At 37.5% G+C, this 17024-nt stretch overlaps 1 protein-coding gene across 1 annotated transcript in view; it reads left to right on the top strand.

The window, feature by feature from the left end:
• Positions 1 to 17024, top strand: part of LOC138835294 (vomeronasal type-2 receptor 116-like) — a 30468-nt gene that overhangs the window by 9249 nt on the left and 4195 nt on the right. The gene's annotated exons all lie outside the window — the stretch shown is intronic.

Here is a 17024-nt window from a genome sequence, read left to right as displayed (position 1 = left end):
CTTAAACCTTTGCCTAAAATTTCCTTCTTTTGCTAGTCTTGGGTCTGCTATTCCTTTACCACTTGAGCCATAGCTTTACTTTTGACTGTGGTGGTTACTTGAAATGAGCTTCTTATTATTTTCTTGCCCAGGTTGGCTTTGTAATGTGGTCACCAGATCTTATCTTGTGCAGCTGTGTTTATGGGTGTTTTTCTAAACTCCTAAATGTAGTATCTCCCTGCCTGTACATCACTGGTCTTCTTGATCACAATTTATTAATATTTTCCTGTTTTAAATGTTCCATGATTGGGCTGGGAAGGTGGCTTAGTGGTAGAGTGCTTGCCTTGCATGCATGAGGCCCTGGGTTGGATTCCTCGGCACCACATAAGCAAAAAGAAAAAAGCTGGAAGTGGCGCTGTGGCTCAAGTGGTAGAGTGCTAGCCTTGAGCTGAAGAGCTGAGGGACAGCGCCCAGGCCCAGAGTTCAGGCCCCACGACTGGACCCACCCCCTCCCCCCAGAAAAGTTGTATGATTTCATATACTTATTAGAGTGTATTTTCCTTAGTAGTTGGGAATTCTATTCACACATCTGCCTTTTACCATATTCCTCAATCTGTTTTGTTGAATCAGTCTCTCCTATGATCTTTGATTCCATTAACTCTCTTTTCCTTTCCTTCCCTGTCCTCTTTCTTCTTTTCTACTTTCTCTACATTGTTTTAAATTTCAAGAATGGATTGTATATTTTATGAAAATATGGTTCAATTGTATATCATGATTTAATTACTTTATGAAGTAAGAGTGAAGGAAAATAAAGATTTATAATAGATTGCTTACCAATGGCTGGATATGTTTTTCAACTTATTCATGTATAATCACTTTAAAAATATGTACAAAATTATATACATTTTATCTGTCTACAAAATTACTTACATTTCAATGGACTACACTTTTCTCTGTATATCCTTTTTTCTTTTTAAGTTATCAATTTATCTTATATCTGTTAAGTACAAGTGAATGTTATATTTCTAATATTTAAATTTTATAAGAAATGCATTATTCATTATTAAACAGGCTGAATTATTGAGTTCTATGCAATGATTAAAGAAACACATGACTACTTAAGACATACAGTTAGATATGGTATGCCTTTCTGCCCCGCCCCCCCTTATGCCTTTCTTTCCTCTGGCATTTGTAATCTTCTTTGAAAATTCATTATGAAGATTTTCAGTTCAACATGTCAATTATCAGTACAATGACATTTGATATCTACTTCATGGACTTCATTGCTTTAGTTTTAAATTGGAATTATTGGTCAAATAAAGACTCTGCATTGTGTCTATGTTCCTTTCAAAAGTCATGCTACTTAACAAGTATTGCTACATTATTATCATTTTCATCAGGAGATGATGAATATATTTTACTATCTATTAAATTTCATATTCCATCTTTTTCTCTTGATTTTAATAATTTCATCAATAGAAATGTATTATTATTGATGAGCAATACATGCATTACTCATTCAGTAGCAAGCAGTTAATACTCATCACAACATAAGAGACCTCAAACTATCTATTATGCACAAGTGAGAATGCATTTTTGGCCACCAGGAAAGAGAGCAAGCTGTCAAGACTGAGTAAGAAAAAAAGATGAGAGCTGATTAATAAGACATTCTGTCAATGTTGTGCAAATATTATAGTCAATTTTAGAGGTGAAGTTCTGTTGTTGAAATTGCTGATAATAAAGCAAAGAAATGATGACTTTCAAAGGATTGATACCCACTTAAAATGAAAAGTCATGAGATGAGCAGGGCAGTCAAGTAGGAAATACCCCAGAGTAGTGCATATTAAATATACACATACACACACACACACACACACACACACACACACACACACACACAGAAAAGAAAAAAATGATGTAAGAAGTAAAGAAATAACATAAAATACAATCCATAATATCAATGTTGGAGACAGAAAAAAGACTCAGGCAGGCACTGGTGGCTCATTGTAATCCTAACCTCAGCTATTCAGGAAGCTGAGATTTGAGAATGAGTGTTTAAGCTAGCCCTGGCAAGAAATTAATGAGACAGTTATCTACAATTAACCACCGGGGAACCGGAAATAGAGCTATAGTTCAAATTTTACAGGGCTAGCCTTGAGCACAAACGAGATTGGGGACAGCACCTATGCCCTAAATTCCACAACATCTTTCCCTTCACTAAAAAAATATGACTCATAAGCTGTAAGTTGTTTCAAATGAAATAACTGAAAACAGAGATTAAAAAATCAAATGTAGGGGGGGGGAGAAGGATTGGGACTGGGGGGGGGGGAGAGGGGAGGCTGGGAAGGGATGTGAAGGATAAACAAAGGAGGAGGCTGCAATGCTTGGTAAGAAATGTACGCATTATCCTGCCCATGTAATTGTAACCCCTCTGTACAGTATGTTCACAAATAAAATTAAAAAAAATCAAATGTATTTTGGTGATCTGCTAAAGACACAAATAAAGCGAATTTCAAGATAATCCAGGAGCTTTAATGGTACTTTTAAAAGACTCTAAAAGTTGAGACCATACTAGAAGATATGGGTGCTGGAAGGTGCTATGGGATGCAGAGGTCCAGATAGTGTTGCTTGAAGATCATTATGCTACTTGTTTGGTACTAAGCTGTTGTCACATAAAACCCTGGAAGGACCACTGTATAACTATAGCAAGTGTGTGTCACCATATTGGCTGCTACTTGCCCAGTTGTTCAAAAGAGAACAGATAAGGACCTATTATCACAAATTGAGATCAAAGTTTCCAGAAAAGTTATGAGAGGCAGTTTTTGAGAGAAATGGTACCTCTCTTTAAAGTCGGCTATCTAAGTGAAGAATACACCATATATAGCTATGTTTGCTAGAGAATGATGGTTGGATGAAAATGGAAACATTCTGTATTAGCACATTATTCTTCAAAAAATGCCATGCAACAATGTAATTGTATTACCTAAATTTGAAGTTAGTAAAAGCATAATGGATAGGTTGTAGGCAATAAAACAGTATGATTAAGCCATGGTAAAATGCATAAATACCATAACAGCTACCTCAAGAGGACTGAAATAAAGTAAAAAGCAGCCAAATTAAACTAGTATATCCATCACATTTATAATCTGGAAGTAACTACTACATTCTGACATACCTCTTTTGGAGTACTGTTACACGTACACTTTTGGTCATTTTTAACCAATCTGCTTTTAGTGACAACTGAACAATCTAGTCTTAACTTTTCTGCCCCAATTCTTCTACCTAAAAGGAAGAAAAGGTTAAAGGAAAGTAGTGGAGTATACTTCCTCTCCTTACTCCAAGGTGATACCCTGCCCCTTTAAAAGCAAAACAGTAACACTGTTTTCTTAGAAGAGAGACATGAAAAGTCTTTTTTAAACTATCGTAGGAAATAGGTTATAATGTAGTATGTATAGGGACTTACAAATACCTTGAATTCACTAGTGTCCCATCATACACTTACACTAAATTGTAATAAAGATTTATCAAAAACATTTGTTTCAGCTGGGTGCCAGTGGCTCATGGCTGTAGTCTGAGCTACTCAGGAGGCTGAGATCTGAGGATCATGGTTCAAAGCCAGGCAGGGCAGAAAGGTCCATGAGACTCTTATCTCCAGTAAGCCACTAGAAAATGAGAAGTGATGCTATGGCTCAAATGGTAAAGCACTGGCCTTGAGATGAAGAGCTGAGGGACAGTGCCCTGGCCCAGAGTTCAAGCCCCAGGTCAGACTAAAAAAATGAAGGGTAATGATTCCTTGGAATGAAGCTAACACTTTCATATTTAGTTTAAACCTAAAGGAAAAAAGCAAGTTTATGGTCTAAGTTTATATAAATATTTTACGTTGAATTCCAAACACAAGGAATTTGAGTCTTATGTTTTCTTAAAGGTTGCAACACATATGTTAAACATCCCTAATTTTAAATAAAAAGTTTTAGCCTAAGAAAATAAGAACCAACAAAATCCTGCAGCGTGTTATTACATTGCCATAGAAAGAAAATTCCCTGACTACTTCTAACAGTAAGGAGAAGAGGTAAAGTATGGAGATGGAAACTTTCGGGATTTGCCTAAATTTTACTGTAAAATAAACAAAACAGATTTCACAAATGCCCTATCACTTCAGAAATTTCCATATGTAAAGATTCCTACACTAGAAAAAAGTGAACCCGATGTCAGAAGTTATGCCATTTTATTATGCAAATTTTCCCTTTATAATGACAGCGAAATAATAAAGTATGAAAATAAAATGTAGATATAAATAATATAATTTTGAGTAATAGAAAAGGGAAATAACTTATTTCTGGAAATGAAACAAATCTTGGATGCTAGAATAATTCAACAAGATTTTTTACCAACTGTTAGAAGAATGATGAAAGAACTCAGGCATTATAGTAAGAAACAAACCTTAGCAACAAGGGGAAATTATGTTTATATAAGAAATATCAACAAAGACTTAGAGATCATCAAAAACACCACCAAGTAATTATGTTTTTATAAAGTCACTTAAAGACATTAATGGAGCACTAGAGCAAAAGGAATAAAAAAAATCACATGTGCAAGAGTTTATACTTGGTGAACTACCAGATAAAGTTTTCTCCTGTATGATTAGAGGAAAAGCAAAAATGTCTGAGAATCTAAGATAGACAAAATCATGAGATGTGGTAAGACTATAAGAAATAAAGTAGCCTGGCATCAATGGTTCATGCCTATAATACATGCTACACAGGAGGCTGAGAACTGAAAATCATTGTTTAAAGCCAACCCAAGCAAGAAAGTCAATGACTCTCTTTTATCTCATAAACTACTCAGAAAACCTGGACTTGGTGCTTAGGCTCAAATTGTGAAGTGCTACTTTTAAGAAAAAAGAGGTCAGGAAAAGCATCACCCAGGGCCTGTGTTCAAACCTGAGGACCAGTAAAAATGGAAAGAAAGAAGGAAAGAAAGAAAGAAAGAAAGAAAGAAAGAAAGAAAAGAAAGGAAGGAAGGAAAGAAAGAAAAGAAAGGAAGGAAGGAAAGAAAGAAAGAGAACAAAAGACAGAAGGAAAGAAAGAGAACAAAAGACAGAAGAAAAAAGAGAAAGAGAAAGGAAGGAAGGAAGAAAATGGGAAAGAACAAGAGAGAGAGAGAGAGAGAGAGAGAGAGAGAGAGAGAGAGAGAGAGAGAGAGAGAGAGAGAGAGAGAGAGAGAGAGAGAGAGAGAGAGACCAAAGCATAAACAATAGCAAACTCTCCCAGAGACATGAATGGTGATGTTCTGCAATGTTATTTTTCTCCCAACACTTCTGGTACCAACCTGTGGTGTTTCTTCAACTCCAAATCAATCTCCAAATTCATCTCCTACAATGTATTTTTTTTATACTCCCTAGACGTAGCATAGTCTATACATGTCCAGATCTCACCTCACTGCCTCCAGAGCATAAGCCTGTGTAAAGCATATGTTTGCTGTGTCTAGTCACCAGGCACCTTCCTGAAGTGATGGAGGGCTGCACCTGGGTCACCTCATTAACATCAGTTCTCCGCTGTTGGAAGATGATTATGTAAAAACAAGATGCTTCTATTTCTCACAACATAGTAGATTTTCCACATAGACCCGTCCTTAAATATCATACTACACCTCCAAATCAGCTATCAAATATAAAAATTCAATGTCCAGTAGGCAGAAACTAAAGGTGTCTTCTCAGCCTTTCCAAATTGCAATAAACAGTCTGTACCAAGTACCTGAAGATAAAACAGAATAGTTGAAATGATTTTCCCAACTACTGTAATCCATCTTGCTAACCAGCTCTACATAAGCAGAACTCTGACTCTGTCCTTTTAGTTAAAAAATGTCATGAAGCCCATGCTTTACCTCTATGCTTTGCAATTTCCAAACTTTTCTTATATGAACAAAAGGTTGAAATGATCATGGAACAACTATGAAGTTAGCTTTCACAAAGCTCAAAATTTAGTTTGAAAAAGTTACCTTTGAATTTTTTTTAATAACTGGTGTCTACCTCTACCTAAAGTCTAAAGCAGCAAGCCCCTCCTTTACTGTCATCCTAATCACGGGATGATCACATGTACATTTTTTTAAACTTAAGAAGAGCTGATTTTGCCACATTCCATCATATGACATTAATAAATATTTGATTTTTGAAAGTTATGTCTAGGAAGAATCAGTGTGTCTAACAGGTCAGAGAGGCCCGTCTTTCCATTCCAACCTTATGCATGTGTGTGATGGATCTCCCTTTTTGATGGGTTCAGCGATGTGGGGGAAATTTGAATTTCAGCAAGACCTGTGGGGATATACAGACAGAATCAGAAAAAATGGGGTCTAGTAGAGAAGGGAGGATCACCATATCTCATGTTCTTTCCCTACTACAAGTCCATATACAGGCCCAGTCTTCCCCCCTGAGCCACTGGCCATGGCTGCTGCCACCTTTCTGAGAAGATGAGCTCAGTGTGTACTGAGCTGCCAAGTGGCAGTGGAGGCCTGCAGGCAAAAAGGAGGTCTTTTCATAGACACTGGTCATGGCATGGGGCTTGCAGCTGCCTTGCAGGGGCCTGCCTCCTGCAGGCCAGGAGACTCAGGGCCCTGCATCACAACTGAGGGCTTGGCTCACCTACCCATGATCTGCTAAGGTGACATAGAGGTACTGGGACTATTTCTGATTCCCACAGCTCATCCTACATGACCCCAGATTGCAACCACATCCACCATTATGCAATTCTTACCTGTTGTTGTGTCTCCCTGAAGGGAAACACAATGCTTTTTGCCCTCAGGCCTGACTCATTGAGCTCCAGACACAAGGAACAAACATAGCTCCAATGCACAGGAAGCTCCCATACCTTACCTCACTTCCCCACTTTCCAAAAGCACTCCTCATTTGACAGTTCTGAAGTAATATTATGGCCTTCTTCATTGGCTTTGAGAACTGGTCCCATCCCCATACACCTGACTGACAAGCCTGGCTAATTGGATTCCAATAATGGATTCCAGCAACAGTGTTTCCCTTTCCAAGATGTGGATCTGGCCCTATGTAGGAACTGATTGCATTTACCAAGTAATTGGTCCTGGATTTTCATATCACATACCTGCTCCTTCTTGTCCTCAATAAGCTCTCTATTTATTCTTCATATAAATTGTGCCAGAAGTGTTCTAAGTAAATTTAGTCCATACACAGTGTCCATGGAGAAACACATATTTAAATAAAAGAGGGAGACTGGGCTAGGATAGTACATGGAAACCAGACACTGTTTTCACCTGATATAAATTCAGGAGTTTACAATGAGGAAAATGCCCAAGGTTTACCCATACCTTATGTCTGAATCTGTTTTTAAGCAAAAATAGAAGCTTCAAAGAAAACAAAATTATCCAATGCATACAAAATTATGTTAAATGACAGCAACAGGCAGTAAAGAATTTAAATAGAAAGAAAACAACATTGAACTAGCTCATAGAATAGATTTCTTTACCAAAGACTCAGAAAAACCTATAGTTACAAGGCTGAAAATATCCCCAGGCTTCAGGATGATATTGAGTCTAGAATGGAAATACTGCAGGGGCTCAGAATCTAGTGAAAATCCACTAATACAAATAAAAGAATTATCTCTGGAAGCTCCACTTCTACTGGAATATCTGTCCTTCAACACCAATGTATTCAGAAGAATATTCTCCCTTCATTCACAATAGATTTGTTGATACTACACATGATCACATGAAAAACTCATCAGGAAAGAGCCTAGATGAGAGTTTCCCTATGCCTAAGCCTGACAACTTTTTTTCATATGTGCGCTCACACACACACACACACACACACACACACACACACACACACACACACACACACACACACATTGTAATGTCACAATGGGAATGCCATCACAATGAGTTTGTGATGTCATAATGACATATCAGATCTCAATAGGTATTTTTTCAGAATGAGAATATGAGTTTACAAAACAAGCTGGAGGTCCCAAAGGCCATAAGTTTTCTAAAATGTTATGAGGTCATAATAAGTTTGTGAAAAGACAATGGGACAGTGATATTATAATGGCAATATGATGTCACAATATCAAGTCATAATAGATTTTTGATATCACCAATATTTGGTGATGCCAAAATGGTGACAAGATCACACTAGGTTTGAGATTTCAAAATGGGTTTGTGATGTCACAAAGGCATGCATGAACTTAATTGTCATACACTCACAATGAGTGTATGAGTTCACAAAGGGATTGTTACGTCACAAAAGCCATGTGTTGTCAAAAATAATATGAAGTCCTAACAGTTTGTGATGTCACTATTTGACAGTAATGTCATGATAGCAATGTGATTTCACAATGTTCATGATGTCACAATGGATTTATTTTATATTATTTTTTTGTGAACATACTGTACAGAAGGGTTACAATTACATGGGCAAGATAATGAGTACATTTCTTATCAAGCATTGCAGCCTCCTCTTTTGTTTTCCCTTCACAACCCTTCTCAGCCTTCCCCCACCCTCCTACCCAATCCTCTCCCCCCCCCATCAAAGTTGCAAAGTTCATTTTCGACATGACAACTTGTACTCATTGTTGCAACAGGTCCACCTGTATCCTTAAACGACTTTTCTCCTCCTCCACAAATTATAACGAGATCAAATATAGTGAAAGCAGGGATTATACTGTGGGGGAGGGACATACAAAGCAACAAAGAAATAATCTTATAAATGCATTAGAAACAAATGCATGAAAGAAAAAAACATTTAAATACAAATCTAAGGTTCATTTTCCTAACATCACCTTATCTGACATTTTCTGCTTGACTCATACGTATACTAGATATTGCAAATAAGGGAAACCATGGGACCTATGTTTCTTTGGGCTTGGCTTACTTCACTTAATAGAATTTTTTCCAAGCCTTTCCATTTCCTAACAAATGGGGCAATGTCATTCTTTCTGATGGAGGCATAGAATTCCATTGGGTATATATACCACATTTGCTTGATCCATTCATCTACTGGGGGGCATCTGGGTTGGTTCCATATCTTAGCTATGGTAAATAATGCTGCAATGAACAAAGTTGTGCTGGTAGCTTTAGTGTGGTCTTGTTTGTAAACATTTGGGTAAATGCCCAAAAGTGGGATTGCTGGGTCATAGGGGAGCTCTATGTGAAATCTTTTGAAGAACCTCCATACTGCTTTCCAAAGTGGTTGAACAAGTTTACACTCCCACCAACAATGCAGTAAGGTTCCCTTCTGTCCACATTCCCTCCAGCATCTGTTGTTGTTAGAGTTCTTGATTTTTGCCATTCTAACTGGGGTGAGGTGGTATCTCAATGTTGTTTTGATTTGCATTTCGTTTATGGTTAGAGAGGTTGAGCATTTCTTGATGTGTGTATTGGCCATCCTTCTTTCTTCTTCAGAGAAGTTTCTCTTTAAGTCTTTAGCCCACTTATTTATTGGGCAATTGTTTCTTTGAGGATTTCTTGTTGGGGGATTTAATTTTTTGAGTTCCAAGTATATTTTAGATATGAGATCCTTGTCCATTGTATGGCTAGTGAAGATCTTCTCCCAATCCATGGGCTTTCTATTTATCTTGCTAGCTATGTCCTCTGACATGCAGAAGCTCTGCAACTTCATGCAATCCCATTTGTCCAACTTTTCTTTGATTTGTTGTGTTTCCGGGTCTCTATTAAGAAAATTTCGGCCTGAGCCAAGGAGACCTAGGGTTTCTCCTATTCCATTCTGTAATGTTTTCTGAGTGTCTGCTTTGATTCCAAGGTCTTTGATCCATTTGGAGTTGATTCTGGTGCAGGGTGATATATAAGGATCTAGCTTTAGTTTTCTACAAGTAGTTAACCAATTTTGCCAGCACCATTTACTGAAGAGTCTGTCTTTCTTCCATTCTGTATTTTTAGCTCCCTTATCGAAGATTAGATGGCTATATGTCTGTAGGTTAATTTCTGGGTTTTCAATTCTATTCCATTGGTCCTGAGGTCTGTTCTTGTGCCAGTACCAAGCTGTTTTGATTACTATGGCTTTGTAGTAGAGTTTGAAATTTGGTATTGATATTCCTCCAGCAGTGTTCTTTCCGTTCAGGAGCGTTTTTGCTATTCGGGATCTTTTATTGTTCCCTATGAATTTTTGGATTGCCTCTTCTATTACCTTGAAGAATGCGTTTGGAATTTTGATAGGTATCACATTGAATTTGTAGATAGCCTTGGGAAGTATTGCCATTTTCACGATGTTAATCTTGCCAATCCAGGAGCATGGGAGGTTTTTGCCATTTTCTAAGTTCTGTTTTGATTTCCTTTTTCAAGTTTTTAAAGTTTTCATCATAGAGGTCTTTCACTTCTTTGGTTAAGTTAATTCCTAGGCATTTTATTTTTTGTGGGTCTATTACAAATGGAGTTGCTTTCCTAATTTCAGCCATACTTTTCTCACTGTTGGCATACAGAAAAGCCATTGATTTTGGGGGGTTCATTTTATACCATGCTACTTTGCCAGTTTTGAATCAGCTTGAGTAATTTGGGAGTAGAGTCTATGGGAATCTTTAAATATAAGATCATGTCATCTGCAAAGAGGGAGAGTTTTATTTCTTCTTTCCCTATTTGGATCCCCTTTATGTTTGCATCTTGTCTTATTTCTATAACTAGGCATTCTAATACTAGATTGAAGAGAAGTGGAGAGAGGGGACATCCTTGTCTTGTTCCTGAGTGAAGAGGAAATGGCTTTAGTTTTTCACCATTAAGTACAATGCTGGCAGTAGGTTTGTCATATACAGCCTTTACTGTATGGAGGAATGTTCCATGGATTCCTAATTTTTCCAAAACCTTCATCATAAAGGGGTGTTGGATCTTGTCGAATGCTTTTTCTGCATCTATTGAGATAACCATATGGTTCTTGTCCTTGCTCCTGTTGAAGTGATGAATAATATTAATTGATTTGTGTATATTGAACCAGCTTTGCATCCCTGAAACCTGTTTGATCGTGGTGTATGATTTTTTTGGATGAATTGTTGAAGTCGATTGGCCAAAATTTTGTTGAGAAGTTTTGCATCAATGTTCATCAAAGAAATGGGTCTATAGTTCTCTTTCTTTGATGAGTCCCTGCCTGGTTTTGGGATGAGGGTTATGATGGCTTCATAGAATGTGTTCGGTAGTGAACTTTCTCTTTCAATTTCATTGAAGAGTTGGAGGAGTATTGGTGTGAGCTCTGCTTTGAAGGCCTTGTAGAATTCTGCTGTAAAACCATCTGGTCCTGCACTTTTCTTACCTGGGAGATCTCTAATTGCTGTTCCTATTTCAATGCTTGATATGGACCTGTTAAGATGGTTTTGGCATGTCAATATTTGCTAGGAAAAGGTCCATTTCTGTCAAGTTCTCAAACTTATTAGCATAAAGTTTTGAGAAGTATTCCCTTGTAATTTTCTGAATCTTGGTTGTTTCTGTGGTGATGTTTCCATTCTCATCTCTGAATTTATTTATTTGGGTGTGTTCTCTTCTTTTTGTGATAAGATTTGCTAAGGGTCTGTCAATTTTGTTGATTTTTTTCGAAGAACCAACTCTTTGTTTTGTTGATTCTTTCTATTATTTTCTTTGGATTCTAATTCATTTAATTCTGGTTTAATTTTAATTATTTCTTTCTGTCTACTGGAAACAAGAAATCACCTATTACATTAAAAACATGAACAACAAAGAAAAACTTCTTGTGTCCAGATCTTGGAGTTCATTTCACTTAGCATCATCTTATATGGTCATATGTACATAGCTATTGAGCTATTCTGCTTATCTGCTAAGATTATCCTAGATGTATATTAATTATTGCAAATAAGGGAAACCATACCTGTCATGCTAGCAACACAAGACCGTGATCTGAGTAGCAAAGCTGGGAAATTCTATGAGACTCTTATCCCCAATTATCCCCAATTATTCAGTAAAAATCTAAAATTAGAGGTGGTAAAGTGCCAGCCTTGAGGGAAAAAAGCTAAGTGAGAGTGCCAGACCATTAGAGGTGTGAGCATACACACACACACACACACACACACACCCAATTAGCATTAATAATCTATGACTATTTGGCTCTTAACTGCTTACATAATAAAAGCTTTCAATCTTGGTGAAGGGAACAAAGGTTTATATCTTCTAAATATTTCCCAGGAATCTGTGATGCTATGCTACTTCATTAATTCTGCCTATCAATATATGTTTCAAAAAACCTGCAGAATTTATATCATCTCTTGGTAATTAGTGTGTTAACTGTATTCTAATATGATTCACTCATCTTTTTTTTTTTTGTCGGTCGTGGGGCTTGAACTCTGGGCTTGGGCACTGTACCTCAGCTTTTCAGCTCAAGGCTGGTGCTCTACCATTTGAGCCACAGTGCTACTTCTGGTTTTCTGGTGGTTTACTGGAGATGAGAGTCTCATGGACTTTCCTGCCTGGGCTGGCTTTGAACTGTGATCCTCAGATCTCAGCCTCCTGAGTAGCTAGGATTATAGGTGTGTGCCACCAGTGCCTAGCTCTAATTCACTTTCTGAGGCTTAAACCCTCTTCTAATGAGGAGCATCTTTTAAAAACCAATGTGTCTTTCTTTTAGACTGTTGAGGAAAGTAATTTGTCTTTTTAAATTTAATTTTATTGTGGTTACAGTTACATAAATAATGAGCACATTTCTTGTCAAACATGGTTTATTTTTCTCCCACTTTCTTTACCCCACAACCTCCCCGAAGTTGTAAATTTCATTTCCAACATAGTGTCTTGTGAGTATCCCTGTTGCATTGGTCCACCCTTTGTCCTTTGTCTCACCATTGTTATTCCCCTTTCCTTCCCCAAATCAGATAAGCATATATTCAAGACACAGGGTACCAAAATCAAAAACAGTGACAACAGGGGATAAACCAAAGGAAATTAAAATGAAAGAAAAAAGAAGTAACTTCACAAAGTACATTAAATAAACAACAAGAAACCCCTCTTGTTTCCCTATCTTGGAGTTCATTTCAATTAGCATCATTTTCTATGGTCATAAGTACATAGCTATTGAGCTATTGTGATCCTCTGCTAGGACTATCCTTGACATATACTAATTATTACCAATGAACCTCTGTTTTTAAATGATAACCCTACCTGCCAGATGAATGACACTGACAATGGAGCTTCATCTTTCTTTTCTATTTTGCAGTTATGTTGATCTTTCACTTTATTTAGTAATTTCTTCCTATACTTTTTTTTTCCTGCCAGTTTTGATTTTTTTTGGAGGGGGTCTGGTCGTGGGGCCTGAACTCTGGGCCTGTGAGCTGTCCCTGAGCTCTTCAGTTCAAGGCTAGCACTCTACAACTTGAGCCAAAGCGCCACTTCCGGCTCTTTGCTTTTTGCTTATCTGGTGCTAAGGAATCGAACCCAGGGCCTCATGTGTGCAAGTCAAGTGCTGTACCGCTGAGCCACCTTCCCAGCCCCATGAATTTTTTTTAAATGTCTGAACTCAGTGGGCTAGAATTATACTTGAGTTTCTTTACAGCCATACACTTTGTAAACCTCTCATTCATTTTATCTATGTCTAGAATGTTTTCTAGTAAGTTCAGGATTCACTTATATCTCTTTGTGTGTCTGTGTGTATGGTTATGTAAATATGAGAAGTGTGATAGAAAACTGATTGGTACCAATAGGCCCCAAACCCTGTCTTTCTTAGTATGCTATTTCTTAGTATGCTAGAAATTAGGACTAGGGATGTTGAACTTTCATAAGTTAACACTATTATTTTTTAGAAAGGCAGATTATAAGAATAATGTATATTGAAATGAACTCCAGGGGGTTGAAGCAAGAGTTTTTTTTCTTTTTTTACCATTTTTCTTTGTTTGTTGTTCTGTTTGTTCCTTTATATGGCTTTGGGAGTGTAATTGGGGCACAGAAAAGGAGGGACAAAGGGTGAACCAATGGAGCAATGGTACTTGGGAGATTGAGTTAGGAATGCCCTTCGAGTTCAGGATTTGGAGATCAGCCAAAGTAGAAAAATGAAAGAAAGGAAGAAAGAATGAAGGAAAGGAATAAAGAAAAGAAGGAACAAAGGAAGCCTGGAGCAGGTGGCTGCTGCCTTTAATCCTAGCTACTCAGAAGGCTGAGATCTGAGGATCATGGTTTGAAGCCAAACCAGGGAGGAAAGTTCATGAGATTCTTTTCTCCAACAAGCTACTCTGAAAAAGCCAGAAGTTGCACTGCAGCTCTAGTGGTAGGGCACTAGGCTTGAGCAAAAAGAGGCTAAGGGACAGTACCCCAGTCCTGAATTCAAGCTCCAGGGTTGACAAAGGAAAAAAAAAGGAAAAAAAAGAGAGAAGGAAAAAAGATTGGAGAAAAGAAAAAGTTTTAGAATCAAAGGGACTTTTCAATCTGATCCAATATGATCACACATAACTGTAGTTTTAAAGAGAAGTAGTGATTTGTCTAGTTTTATAGTCAGTGAGTATCAAAGTTCAGGATTAAGAGTACTCTTTTATTTTTTAATCCACTTTCTTTTCTCTCAGAATATTTCTCAGTTTAATGCTTCCATTGGTCCCAAAATACATGAGATTTTATAATGCTCTGCTTATGCATTACCGTTTTGAACTCAGCTTTATTTTTCAAGTGAATACTTTTAAAACACACCAAAAATTGTTTCTTTTTCAAGTTGTTCTACCTTGTAATGTCAATTTACCTTATTAAAGGATAAATTTACTTAATAGAAGCCAGTTTGGAAACAAGGAGGAACTAGTTGTTGAGCAGGATAGGGAAGAAACTTAGCTCCCAAGTTGACCTCTAGGTTTTGGATATTTTTTATTTTATTTTATTTTTATTTTTTATTTTTTTGGGTCCGGTTGTGGGGCCTGAAATCTGGGCTTGGGCGCTGTCCCTCAGCTCTTCAGCTCAAGGCTAGAGCTCTACCACTTGAGCCATAGTGCCACTTCCAGCTCTTTTTTGCTTATGTGGTGTTGAGGAATCGAACCCAGAGCCTCAGGCATGCAAGGCAAGTGCTCTACCACTGAGCCACCTTCCCAGACCCTGGATACTTTTTATTGTATGGCAAGAATTTCATATTGGCTATTTTATTACTATCTCTTTTGGAACCCCATTTAAAACTGAAAAATAGTCATTTGTAATACCAATCTCTTATGAGAATATCTAGAACATAAAAATTGGTAAGTTTTTAAAATTAATTTTTTAAAAGCTGGTCATTTTTAAAGAATGATTAAATTCTTGTTGCAAAACCTCCATGCTTTATGAAATACCTCGTTTCTTTTTTCTTTCAATATTTATTTATTGTGAAAATACTGTTCAGAGGGGTTACAATTACATGGGTGAGATTATGAGTACATTTCTTATCAAGCATTGTAGCCTCCTCCTTTGTTTTCCCTTCCCATCCCTTCCCATCCTCCCCACCCTGCTGGCCAACCAATCTTCCTCCCCCCACACACCAAAGTTGTAAAGTTCGTTTTTGACATAACGACTTGTACATCTCATTGTTGCAATGGGTCCACCTGTATCACTATTTAAATGATTTGTTTTTCCCCTTCCCCTGCACAAATTGTACCGACATCAAATACAGTGAAAGCAGGGGTTATAACTGTCGGGGAGGGACATACAAAGCAACAAATAAATAAACTTATAAATGTGTTAGAAACAATTGTATGAAAGAAAAAAATTTCAATACATATCTTAGGGTTCATTTCCCTAACATCACCTTATCTGACCTTTTCTGCTTGACTCAGACATACACTAGATATTGCTAATAAGGGAAACCGTGGGACCTACGTTTCTTTGGGCCTGGCTTTAACTATTTGTAGAAAATGAAAGCTAGATCCTTATATATAAGCCTGCACAAGAATCAACTCCAAATGGATCAAAGACCTCGGAGTAAAGGCAGACACTCTGAAAACATTACAGGATGGAATAGGAGAAACCCTAGGTCTTGTTGGCCCAGGCCGAAATTTTCTTAATAGAAATCCAGAAATACCTCATTTCTGAAGATCACATTTTTCAAAAGATTTGAAATATTTAGTTGGGTCAAGTGGCTTACATTTGGAATTCTAGCTACTGTGATTCTGGTCACAAAACCAGAAGTGGAGATATGGCTCAAATGGTAGAGCATTATCCTTGAGCAAAATACTTAGCAAGAGTGGGGGGCTCTGAGATTAAGCTCTAGTACTAGCACACAAGAAAGTTTGTAAATTACACTATTGGAAATTTAAAAAGCCTTACATATTTTGAAGTAGCCAGTTTATTAGATTTATCAGATCTTTTTTTGTCCTGGAAGTCTCAAAAGGATTTTATTAATAACTATCATGGAGTCAACAGAGCCTCTTGGAACCAGAAAAGCTTAGAGACAAGCTTTTCTTTTAGATACACATTCCATGTTCTAATTGGGACTAAAGTGCTAGGATTTTTGTCCTCTGGGACAATGTTTAGGGTACTTCCAAGACAGATAGCTAAGCCTCATTCTACTTTTGTCAGTGGCATTCATGCAATGTATTTCTTCATTACTGAATTTATGGAATGCATATATTGCAATCTAATATTTGTGCATGCTCTCCTCCTTATAAATTACAATTGAAATTTGAAGGTTGGGCACCAGTGACTCACACATGTAATGTTAACTACACAGGAGTGTGAGATCTGAGGATCATGGCTCAAAGCCAGCCTGGGTAAGAAAGGACTCTTCTCTTTAACCAGCACAAAGCCAGAAGTAAAGCTGTGGCTAAGGTGGTAGAGTGCTCTTCTTGAGTGGAAAAGCTGAAGGAGCTGGGCACTGGTGTCTCACACCTGTCATCCTAGCTACTCAGTAGGCTGAGATCTGAAGATAGGGGTTCAAACCAGCCCACACAAGAAAGTTCATAAGACTCATTTCCAATAAACTACTCAGAAATAGCTGGAAGTTGCACTGTGGCTCAAGTGGTAGAGTGCTAGGCTTGAGTACAAAGAGTTTTAGGGACAGCACACAGGCCCAGAGTTCAGGCCCCAGGATTGGAAAAAAAACCAAAAGGACAGTGTGTAAGCCATGAGTTCAAGCCCCAGGAAAA

Source organism: Dipodomys merriami, unplaced genomic scaffold (assembly GCF_024711535.1).
Source record: "Dipodomys merriami isolate MVZ:Mamm:240054 unplaced genomic scaffold, mDipMer1.0.p SCAF_233, whole genome shotgun sequence".
NCBI lineage: Eukaryota > Metazoa > Chordata > Mammalia > Rodentia > Heteromyidae > Dipodomys > Dipodomys merriami.
The sequence above is the reverse complement of the archived record's forward strand: the minus strand, read 5'-3'. Positions and strand labels throughout refer to the sequence as shown.